The 10067-nt window shown below is 37.2% G+C and overlaps 1 pseudogene; it reads left to right on the forward strand.

The window, feature by feature from the left end:
* Nucleotides 1–5642: 5642 nt before the first annotated feature.
* On the forward strand, nucleotides 5643–5815 carry LOC129071453 (uncharacterized; annotated as a pseudogene).
* The last annotated feature ends 4252 nt before the right edge of the window (nucleotides 5816–10067 follow it).

Raw genomic sequence — 10067 nt, forward strand, 5'->3', positions numbered from 1 at the left:
AGCAGAAAGAGATGAGGATAATGAAGGCATGTAAGTGCAAGAAATAATAGCTTCTGTGTTTTGATGAGAGAAAGGATTGGAAAACCATAAAAGCAAAGGTACTAAGAAACAGTATTTAAGAGACCATGTATTGTCAGACACTAGACATACCTGTCTCAATAATGCACTGCTGTGTAATTGCCTCTTTACAACCATTCTGAAGGGAGCTGGTGCACAAGGATGCACATAATGATGACTTTGGGAACCAAGTTAAAGATTAAAATATATTTCACTTCTTTCTCTTGGAAGGCAGGGGACTGTGTACCATGCGAGCAAGTGCTGAAACCCAAAATAGTTTTAGGGCTTCAAGGAGTAAGCGTCTATTATCTGAAAAATTTACTCATTTGGAATCCGCCTCCCCGTGCTGCTTCTTACCTGCTCTGTGACCTTTGGGAAGTCAGTTGATTTCCCTGAGACTGTTCCCTTCTCTGTAGTGTGAAACTAATAATAATACTGATGGGTTGGTCATGAGGATTAAATTAGATCAAGATCAAGTGCTAACACAGCTTCCACCATATATTAAATACACACACACACACACACACACACACTCACACACACACAAAAGAGTCTGCTATTGTTTTTTAGGTGCTGTCCATTTGTATTTTGCCTATGTGTTACTTACATCCATGGACTTAAGTTTTTACATTTTAGAGTTTAAGAAAATTCATCTGCAGAGATGTGTTTATTGGGGAGTTTGCTTGCAGTATCTTGAGATCCATTCTTGCCTGAATTCCTCATTACTTCTTACAATTACATGAGACTCACTTACATTTTTCATCTCTTCTTTTCTCACCCAATCGCTCCATAGGAGCCACATGGCAGGCCTGATTTAGTGTAAGAAGCTCTGGGCCACCCTCCGGAGAGCCAGATTTTACTTTGTCTCTGCTAGTGACTCACTGTGTGAATTTGAGGAAGCAGCTTCACCTCCCTGGGCTTTCTTTAGTTTGAGTTACCCCCTAATATTTCTACCACCTGCTTTTATAGCATTTTCTATCAGTCTTGGAACTACTTAAATACTTTCTTCAGATAAATTTAAATGTTTGCATAGTGTAGTGTTTATTTGGGTCAGTTTGATCAGCTGCACCATTCACTAGCTCTGTGAGGGTAGACAAATTACCTAATTTGCCTGTACCTTGGTCTACTTATTTATAAAATAAGTGTAAAAGTATGTACTTTGTAAAATTTTTATAAGGATTAAAAAAACCTAACACCTGCAGCATTTGAAATCATGCCCAGCACATAGTAAAATCCCCATAAGGTATATGTAGATTGGTTGCTTCTCACACGCGTCCCAACTGGGGACCGAAACTGCAACCCAGGCACGTGCTCTAGCTGGGAATTGAACTGGCAACCACTTGCCCTGCGGGTTGTTGCCCAATCAACTGAGCCACACTGGTCAGGGCTGTGATGCTTAAAACAAAATAGTTCATTTTATTTTTTAAAAAAATTTTTTATTGTTGTTCCATTACAATTGTCCCCATTTTCCCCCCATTACTCTCCCCTTCCCTACCCACCCCCATCTCTCACCTTCAATCCTCCACACGCATTGTCTTTGTCCATGGGTCCCTTATACATGTTCCTTGACTTGACCCTTCCCCTTGTCTCTTAGGTTAGAGAGTGAAATGGTTAATTCTGCTTAGATTTATACTTTTGATGATGCTAAAAATAATATGTATTTAATTATTCCTTTCACAAAATGCACAAAATGTTGCTATGCCTTCCCTTACGAAGCTTTGTAGAACGTTCTGTGATACTTCTTTTCTTTTTTTTGTACTTCGAGTCTGGTTTTTGAGGTAAATTTTTTGCAAAAATTGTCAGAAGTTCTTCATCTTTTATGCATGCTTCTTTGTGATGTGACTTTGCAGCAACTCCCATCAAGAGATGGTATCTATTCCCGCACTCCTTGAGTTTGGACTTGACCATGTGATTTGCTTTAGCCAATGAGACGGTAGCACATGTGATACAAGTGTAGCCTTGAAAAGTACTATGTACAGGACCCTCTCTTTCTGCCCTTGGTAACCCTGTGACCACTACCAAGTGAACAAGCTCAGGCGTATCTGAAGGATTGTGAGCAACATATGGCCACTTCCTTGCCACTGTCAACAGCCAGCCAACCACAAGACACGCGAATGAGGCCCTTGTCAACCAGCAGACACATGATTGTGCCTGACATGTAGACCAACAATGAACCATCCCAGCTGAGCCTAACCCAAATTGCTAATCCACAGAATTTTGAGCAAATAAATGTTTTAAGTTTTAAACTTGGGACAGAAAAATCTTAGCTAGAACACATATTTCTATTAGTTGTTTATATTTTTGAAGTCCAAAGTGTATTTTTTTTTGCTTCTCTTTCCTCCAAAATACACTCTGTGGTAGAGACTGGTTGTCTCTACCACGTCTCTTTTTTGTTTTATTAATAGATACCCCTCCTTCCCCCTACCTCCTCTCACTTGCATTTTATCTGGGCATATGGCTACCCAGCTTGAGACTAAATTTCACAGCGTCTCTTGCAGCTAAGGTTTGTCCTATGACAAAGTTATGGCCACTGAGATGTGAATCGAAAAAAATATGTGCTAAGAAACCTGCTTGCTCACTACTCTCTCTTTGCTCCTCTTATTCTCTCCTCCCTATTTCCTCAGGCTGGAACATGGAGTCACTTCAAATCCAAAGAAGGAGATATATTTGGGTGGGTGGTAGAGCTAACACATGAGCCTGGGTCCCAGGATAACTTTGCAGACCAGACCTATTTACCTACCTTGTCCACTAACCTATCACTGGTCTGTTATGGAAGAGAAGAAGAAATGTCTATCTTAACTATGCTACTATAATCTCAGGTCTCTGTTATTGTAGCTTGATTTTTTACCCTAACTCATAGTTAACATATACACAGCCGACACAAGCACATAAACACCCACTGGCTAACACAGCACTTAGAACTCAGGAGCTCAAAAGATGTTAGATTCATGTATGTATTCAATAAGAGTTATTGAGCTCCAATTGTGTGTTAGGCACAAAGGTGCATAGATCATTACATTTTGAAATGGAGCAGGAGCTATCAAATGAGCATGGAAAGATAGAAAAAAGTAGCAAAAAGGGAAATTACATGTGAAGAACACTGTAACAGAAGATTCTGTCAGGGGGGTATCAAAGAAAATGAAAGGATTTAGACATCTCTTAAAAGTTTGCTGCAGGGGGATGAAACACAAATCATGAAACGAAGCATCCATTCAATGCACCTGTACAATTACTTTCACAGCATTTGGAGGCCTCCTCTCACTTATTTCTGGGTCACTGACCTTGAGCTTGGGTGGGGGTATGGGATGGCCACCGGTTTCCTGTTTTCTTACTTTAGACTTCCAATACTAGCTTTTCAAAGGGTTTTGTGTGTTGGATATAAGGATGGCAGTGGGGATGGAAGTTAGGTTTAGAGGATTACTGACAATCCTGTAATAACTTTTGAAATAGCTTTTCAGATCAATTCCCATTCATTTTTCACTTTACAGAGAAAAAAAGACCAGGGAAGGACCAACCATTATGAGAAAAACTAAGAGAAAAAATGTCCACTCACTACACCTGGAAATGGTCTATGTCTTTTAGTTTTTGCATCCCATTTTCTTTCTCCCACCATAGATGTATGGTTTATTGGTGTTTTCCTTTTATCATTCACAAGATTCCATTTAATATTGAAAATATCCTGGAAAGAGGATACTAAGTAAGAAATCATTGCAAAAATTCAGGAAGAGGACATATATAATCTTGGGTTTTATAAGAGACGCTAAATATGAAAAAGAATCTTATCAAATGAGGTAGTCATTTTTATCTTATCTAATTGCACCAAACCTTCTATCATGGTCATTTGCAGTAGTGGTATTTTTTAACTTGTGTTATAATGATCTTTCTCTTATCAATGTTTTGCCTACATGTGCCCTATGTTTTCAGAACATCTTTCATTTTCAGATTGTAGGGTACATGCCTTCATACAGATTATTCATCCCTCATAGGCCTCAGTTTCCTCATTTGTGAAGTGACTAGACAGTCTCTGACATTTCTTTTGGTCCCAAGTTCCAAAATTTGAATTCCCTTCAAAACATATTGATTAAAATCTGGTGACAACTGTAGCTACAATGACAACAGAATGATGAAGCATATTAACGTTAGTGTTAATGCAATAATCAGCTGCGCTTTGTTCCATATGGCAATTTAGTTCAACAATTAAGCCAAATTCCATCTGTTTCAGCATTAACAAATTTTTTTCAGGTGGGTTCCCGTGAACCACATCTTTGGAAATAATTTTATGTTTCTCAAATATTACTATTATCAATAAATAATGATTGTGTGGAATCTTTCTGACTAAAAACAAAACCACTGATGCCAAAGCCCATATTATTTGACAAAGGGATTGTTTTGCTATTAAACCTTATGGATATGTCCCACAGTCTAATCTATAGTCCTAGAAAAGAAAGATAAATCTCGGAGTCAATATGAAGGAAACATTCATGGGGCACTAGTTTCCGGAGAAGGCAAAGGAAGCCTCAGCACTACCTGAGGCAGATTTCTATTTTTGTGGCCTGAAGATCCTGTTGGGACAGGATGTGCCTCAATTTGTGATGGACACAAGACAAATGGTACATTCCATACATTCGGCAGGGGTGCCTTTCTCTGGCTTGAGTTGAGCTGCATTGACAGAATAGCAATAGGAAACATTTGTCTTTATCTTTATAACACTTGACAAGAGGCATGATTACTGCTGTAAGGGTATCAAAATAAAGAAAAAATGGGCTGTCCAAGAGCCCTGTTATTTATCACATTCAGAAACATTAACCCAGACTAGCAGGGTAAAAATTCCTTGTCAAATTGCCTCTAAAAATCATTATTTTCCTCCCCGAGATAATATGTGAAGTCCATGAATCTCACCTGTGCTCCCCCAACCCCCTTTTGCAAGTTGGGGACAGACTTTTTCTGAGCCAGCCTGTTCCTCTAAAGCCTGGGAGTTGCCTCTATGTGGTTCATTTCATGTGCCAACCTGACAATAAGCACACCATTCCCTGCTTGTGCAGAAAATAAAGAAAAAAATGCTAGCTGGCAGCTTATTAACAAATATTGAATGTATACAGCAAAAATTCGATTTATTGTGCAGCAAGTGTTAGGATGTCTCCAGGCAAATTAGAGCTGGAGCTGACTTTGTGTAACCCTTTTATTTATTTTCCTGTTCCTTGTTTTCTAATTAGGCAGGCTTTCTTCTGCTTTGCAAACACCCTCTCTGCCTAAATCATTGCAGGTCTATTGAATCCTGAACACAATAGGCTTGCGTATTCATATTAATACCGGGATAGAGAGGTCTAATTCACCCGTTTGCATATAGGCCCCAAATCATTTCAAGAGTGAGTCTAAATGCCTTTATGACACAGTTGCATTTTCCTGCTGTGACCTGTGGGGACCTACAGGTGCTACAGCCAATGCTTTTTCCAAAGAAATTGTGAACAGGAGATGCATCTAAGTAGTGCTTTCTTTGAAAGGCCACCTCCTTCAGAGTTTGGCACCAAAGTAGGGTTTTTTTAAAAGTGTTCTCTCTCACACCTTTGCAAAAGAGGGCACTTGGGATTGCTTCTTGGCTTTTTGGCTAAGATCAACCGTAGGTATCTGTTCTTACCAGTTTAGCATCTGATACATCCTCTGTCTGAGAACAGCATATTGGATGGATTTTTGGAGCAGGGAGATGAAGTGGGACACATCAACCTGGTATTGCAGTACCTCCAGGAATGTTAAAAAAGGGCATTTGGTCACAATTCTTCATAAAGAGCAATTCAAGAATTAAATGAATAGTCTTATCCTAAGGCTTGTTCAGTATTTAAAATTTTATTTGGACTCAGCATTCTTTTTGCAGGGCTTAGAGAAATCTTGGCTGTCCATTAGCAACATATGAAGAGCTTTAAAAAAATGGTGCCCAAGTTTCATCCCAGACCAATTAAATCAGAATGGTAGAGGGTGGGATTAGGGCATTGGCATTTCTAGAAACTCTCTAGGTGATTCTAATAGGGAGTGATGGTTAGGTTTTGTTTTTTTGTTTTCTTTAAACAATCAAAATATGTTCAAGAAAATCTTTTCATTCATTCAATAAACATTAGAGGGATTACTAACTGTTAGGAAAAAGACTATGCACCATAGGGGCTCAAAGACATATAAAGGAATTTTTATGTTCTTAAATAGCTTATAATTTAATAGAAGACATGAGGTTTTCACTCATTCCACACATATTTATTGAGTCAGCAGTGAACAGATAAGGACCCTGCTGTCATTGAGCTTACATTCCAGTGAACAAATTTATGAAATAGGTACTGATGAGTCCTATAAAGAAATAAATACAGAAGTAATGTGACAGAGTGTCAGGGACCAGGAAAGAGTTCTGGGATGCCTCTCTGAGCAGCAAATATGAATGATGTGAAGGAAACAGTCACACAAAGACCTGGAGGGAGTGAGTCCTGGACAGAAAGAACACCAGTGCCGAGGCCCTGAGGTAGGAGCAAACAACAGCCAGAAGAAAAGAAGCCAAGGTGCTCAGAGGGGGTGGCAGGTTAGAACGAGGGCAGAAGGGCAGAAAGAGCGTAAACATTCTCTGTAAAGGTAACCTGGACAGGGAGAGTAAAGTAGGCAAGAGTTAGAGATATGGATTAATGATTCTGAGCATTTAGAGACAAAAGGCATTATGTTGGTGGGACATTCGGTGTTTATGGAAAAGGTGGCCTTAACTTGTGTCTTGAGGGAGACTACCTGAGAAGCTGGAGGGGAACAGCATTTTAAGCAATAGGATCATTTTCGGCAAAGCCATAAAAGGCATGGAAATCTAGAGTGTGAACAAGGAATAGGACATGGTTGAACTTGACTGGAATGAGAGATACATAAAGCAGAAATCATAGGTCAGAGGTCAGAGGTTGGCATAATAAAGGACCTTGTATGTAAGAGAGCTTATATACTTTCACATATAAGTGAAATTGTATGGTATTTGAACTTCTCTGTCTGACTTATTTCACTCAGCATAATTCCCGCTAGTCCATGCTGTTGCAAATGGTAACATTTTATTTTTAATGGCCAAGTAATATCCTATTGTATATATGTACTACCTCTTCTTTATCTACTTGTCTTTGATAAGCACTTGGATTGCTTTTGTATGTTAGCTATTATAAATAACTCTGCAGCGAATATATGGATGGGCAAAAGTTGGTTTAAAGTTATGAGTACATGAAGCACAAAGTTTGTTTTTTATTATTATTTATTAATTATTGTATTATTTTCCATACATATGAACAACTATAAACCTACTTTTGTCCACTACTGTATATCTTTTCAAGTTAGTGTTTTGGATTTGTGTGATTTTATATCCAGAAGTGAAATCCCTGGGTCATAGGTAGTTCTACTTTTAACTTTTTGAGGAAACTCCATACTGTTTTCCACAGTGGCTGTGCCAATTTGCAACCTCACTAACGATGCACCAGGATTCCCTTTCCTCCACATTCTCGCCAACACTTGTTGTTTGTTGATTTATTGATGGTAGCCATTCTGACGTGTGCGATGTGCTATCACACTGTGGTTTTAATTTGCTTTTCTCTGATGATTAGTGACATTGATCATCTTTTCATATGTCTATGGGCCATCTATATGTCCTCTTTGGAGAAATATCTATTCAGGTCTTTTGTCCATTTTTTAATTGGATTTTTTTGTTGTTGAGTTGTAAGAATTCTTTATAAATTTTGAGTATTAACCCATTACTGGATGAATCATTGGCAAATATCCATTTAGTAGGTTATCTTTTTGTTTTGTCTATGGTTTCCTTTGCTGCGCAAAAAAGTTTTTAGTTTGATGTAGTTCCATCTGTTTATTTTTTGTTTGTTCCCCTTATCCAAGGAGCTACATCAGTAAAAATATCACTAAAAGAAATTTCAGAGAGTTTACTGCCTATGTTTTCTTCTAAGAATTTTATGATTTTAGGACTTTAATCCATTTTTTTTTAGGTTGCATTTTTATTTTATTGATTTATTTTTTGCTGTACAGAAGCTTTTTAGTTTTTTTTTTAATTTATTTACTTTTAAAATACATTTGTCTCTGCCTCCCCCCCACCTCTTTCCCTTGCCCCCTCCCACCTTCCCTCCCTCAGCTCTTCCCTTTTGGTTTTGTCCATGAGTCCTTGCTATATGTTCCTTGACTTTCCCCTTCCTTTCATTTTTAATTTATTCATGTATATGGTATAATAAGGTGGCCTAGTTTTATTTTTTTGATGTATCTGTCCAATTTTCCCAGCAACATTGATCAAATAGGCTGTCCTTACCACATTTTATGTTCTTGTCTCCTTTGTCATAGATTAATTGACCAGGTAGTGGTGGGTTTATTTCTGGCTCTCTATTCTTTTTTACTGATCTATGTGTCTTTTTTTATACTAGTACCATGCTGTTTTGACTATGGTAGCCTTGTTTGATATTAGGTAGTGTGATACCTCCACCTCCCCCCGCCACCCCCCCCCAAGATTGCTGTAGCTCTTTGGAGTCTTTTGTAGTTTTATATAAATTATAGGATTATTTGTTCTAGTTCCATGAAAAACACCATTAATATTTTGATAGGAATTGAATCTATAGATTGCTTTGGGTAGTATGGATATTTTAATGATGTAATTTTTCCTATTCATGAGTACTGTATATGCTTTCACTTATTTGTATCTCCTTCAATTTCTTTCTTCAATGTCTTATAATTTTCCAAGTATGAGTTTTTTATATCATTGGTTAAATTTATTCCTAGGTTTTTAAAAAAATGCAATTGTAAACCAACTGTTTTCTTAGTTTCTCTTTCTGATAGTTCAGTATTGGTGTATAAAAATGCAACCAATTTCTAAATATTAATTTTGTATCCTGCTACTTCACTAACTAAATTCATTTATCAGTTCTAATAGGTCTTTTTTGGTGGGATTTTTAGGTTTCTCATTGTATAGTATCATGTCATCTGCAAATAATGGCAGTTTTACTTCTTTATTTCTAATTTGAATGCCTTTTATTTCTTTGTATCGTCCGATTGCTGTGGCTAGGACTTCAAATACTATGTTGAGTAAAAGTGGTGAAAGTGGATAACTCTGTCTTTTCCCTGACCTTAAGGAAAACACTTAACTTTTCCCCAGTGAGCATGATGTAAGCTCTGGGTTTGTCATATATGGTCTTTATTATGTTGCTGTATGTTCCCTCTATTCCCACTTTGCTGACAGTTTTTATTAAAAAAAATGGGTTCTGGATTTTGTCAAATGCTCTTTCTACATCTATTGATATGATTATTTGATATTATCATTTAATTTTTTTATATGGCATATCATGTTAATTGATTTGTGGACATTGAACCAACCTTGCATCACAGGAATAAATCCCACTTGATCATGGTGTATGTTTTTTTTAATGTATTGCTGAATTTGAGTTGCTAATATTTTGTTGAGGATATTTGACTCTGTTCATCAGGAATATTCGTCTATGATTTTATTTTTATTTATTTATTTTGTAATGTCTTTGTCTGGTTTAGGAATCAGTATAGTGCTGGCCTTGTAAAATGAGCCTTGGAGCCTTCCTTACTCTTGAACTTTTTGGAATAGTTTGAGAAGGATAGGGGTTAAGTCTTTTCTGAATGTTTGGTAAAATTCACCTGTGAAGTCATTTGGTCCAGAACTTCTGTTTCTTGGGAGTTTTTTAATTACTGATTAAATTTCATTTGTAGTAATTGCTCTGTTCAGATTTTCTGGGTTTTTTTTTTTTTTTTCCTGACTTAGTCTTGAAAGATTGCATGTTCCTGGGAATTTACTCATTTCTTCCAGATTGTCCAATTTGTTGGAATATGGTTATTCATAGTATTTTCTTATGATCCATGTATTTCTTCGATGTCAGTTGTCACCTCTCTTCTTTCATTTCTGATTTTGTCTGTGCTCTCTCTTTTTCTTGATGATTTTGGTTAAAAGTTTACCAATCTTATTTATCTTTTCAAAGAACCAGCTTTTAGTTTCACTG

This window comes from Pteronotus mesoamericanus, unplaced genomic scaffold, assembly GCF_021234165.1.
Source record: "Pteronotus mesoamericanus isolate MK-2021 breed Mesoamerican mustached bat unplaced genomic scaffold, CSHL_Meso_final contig_263, whole genome shotgun sequence".
Taxonomy (NCBI): Eukaryota; Metazoa; Chordata; class Mammalia; order Chiroptera; family Mormoopidae; genus Pteronotus; species Pteronotus mesoamericanus.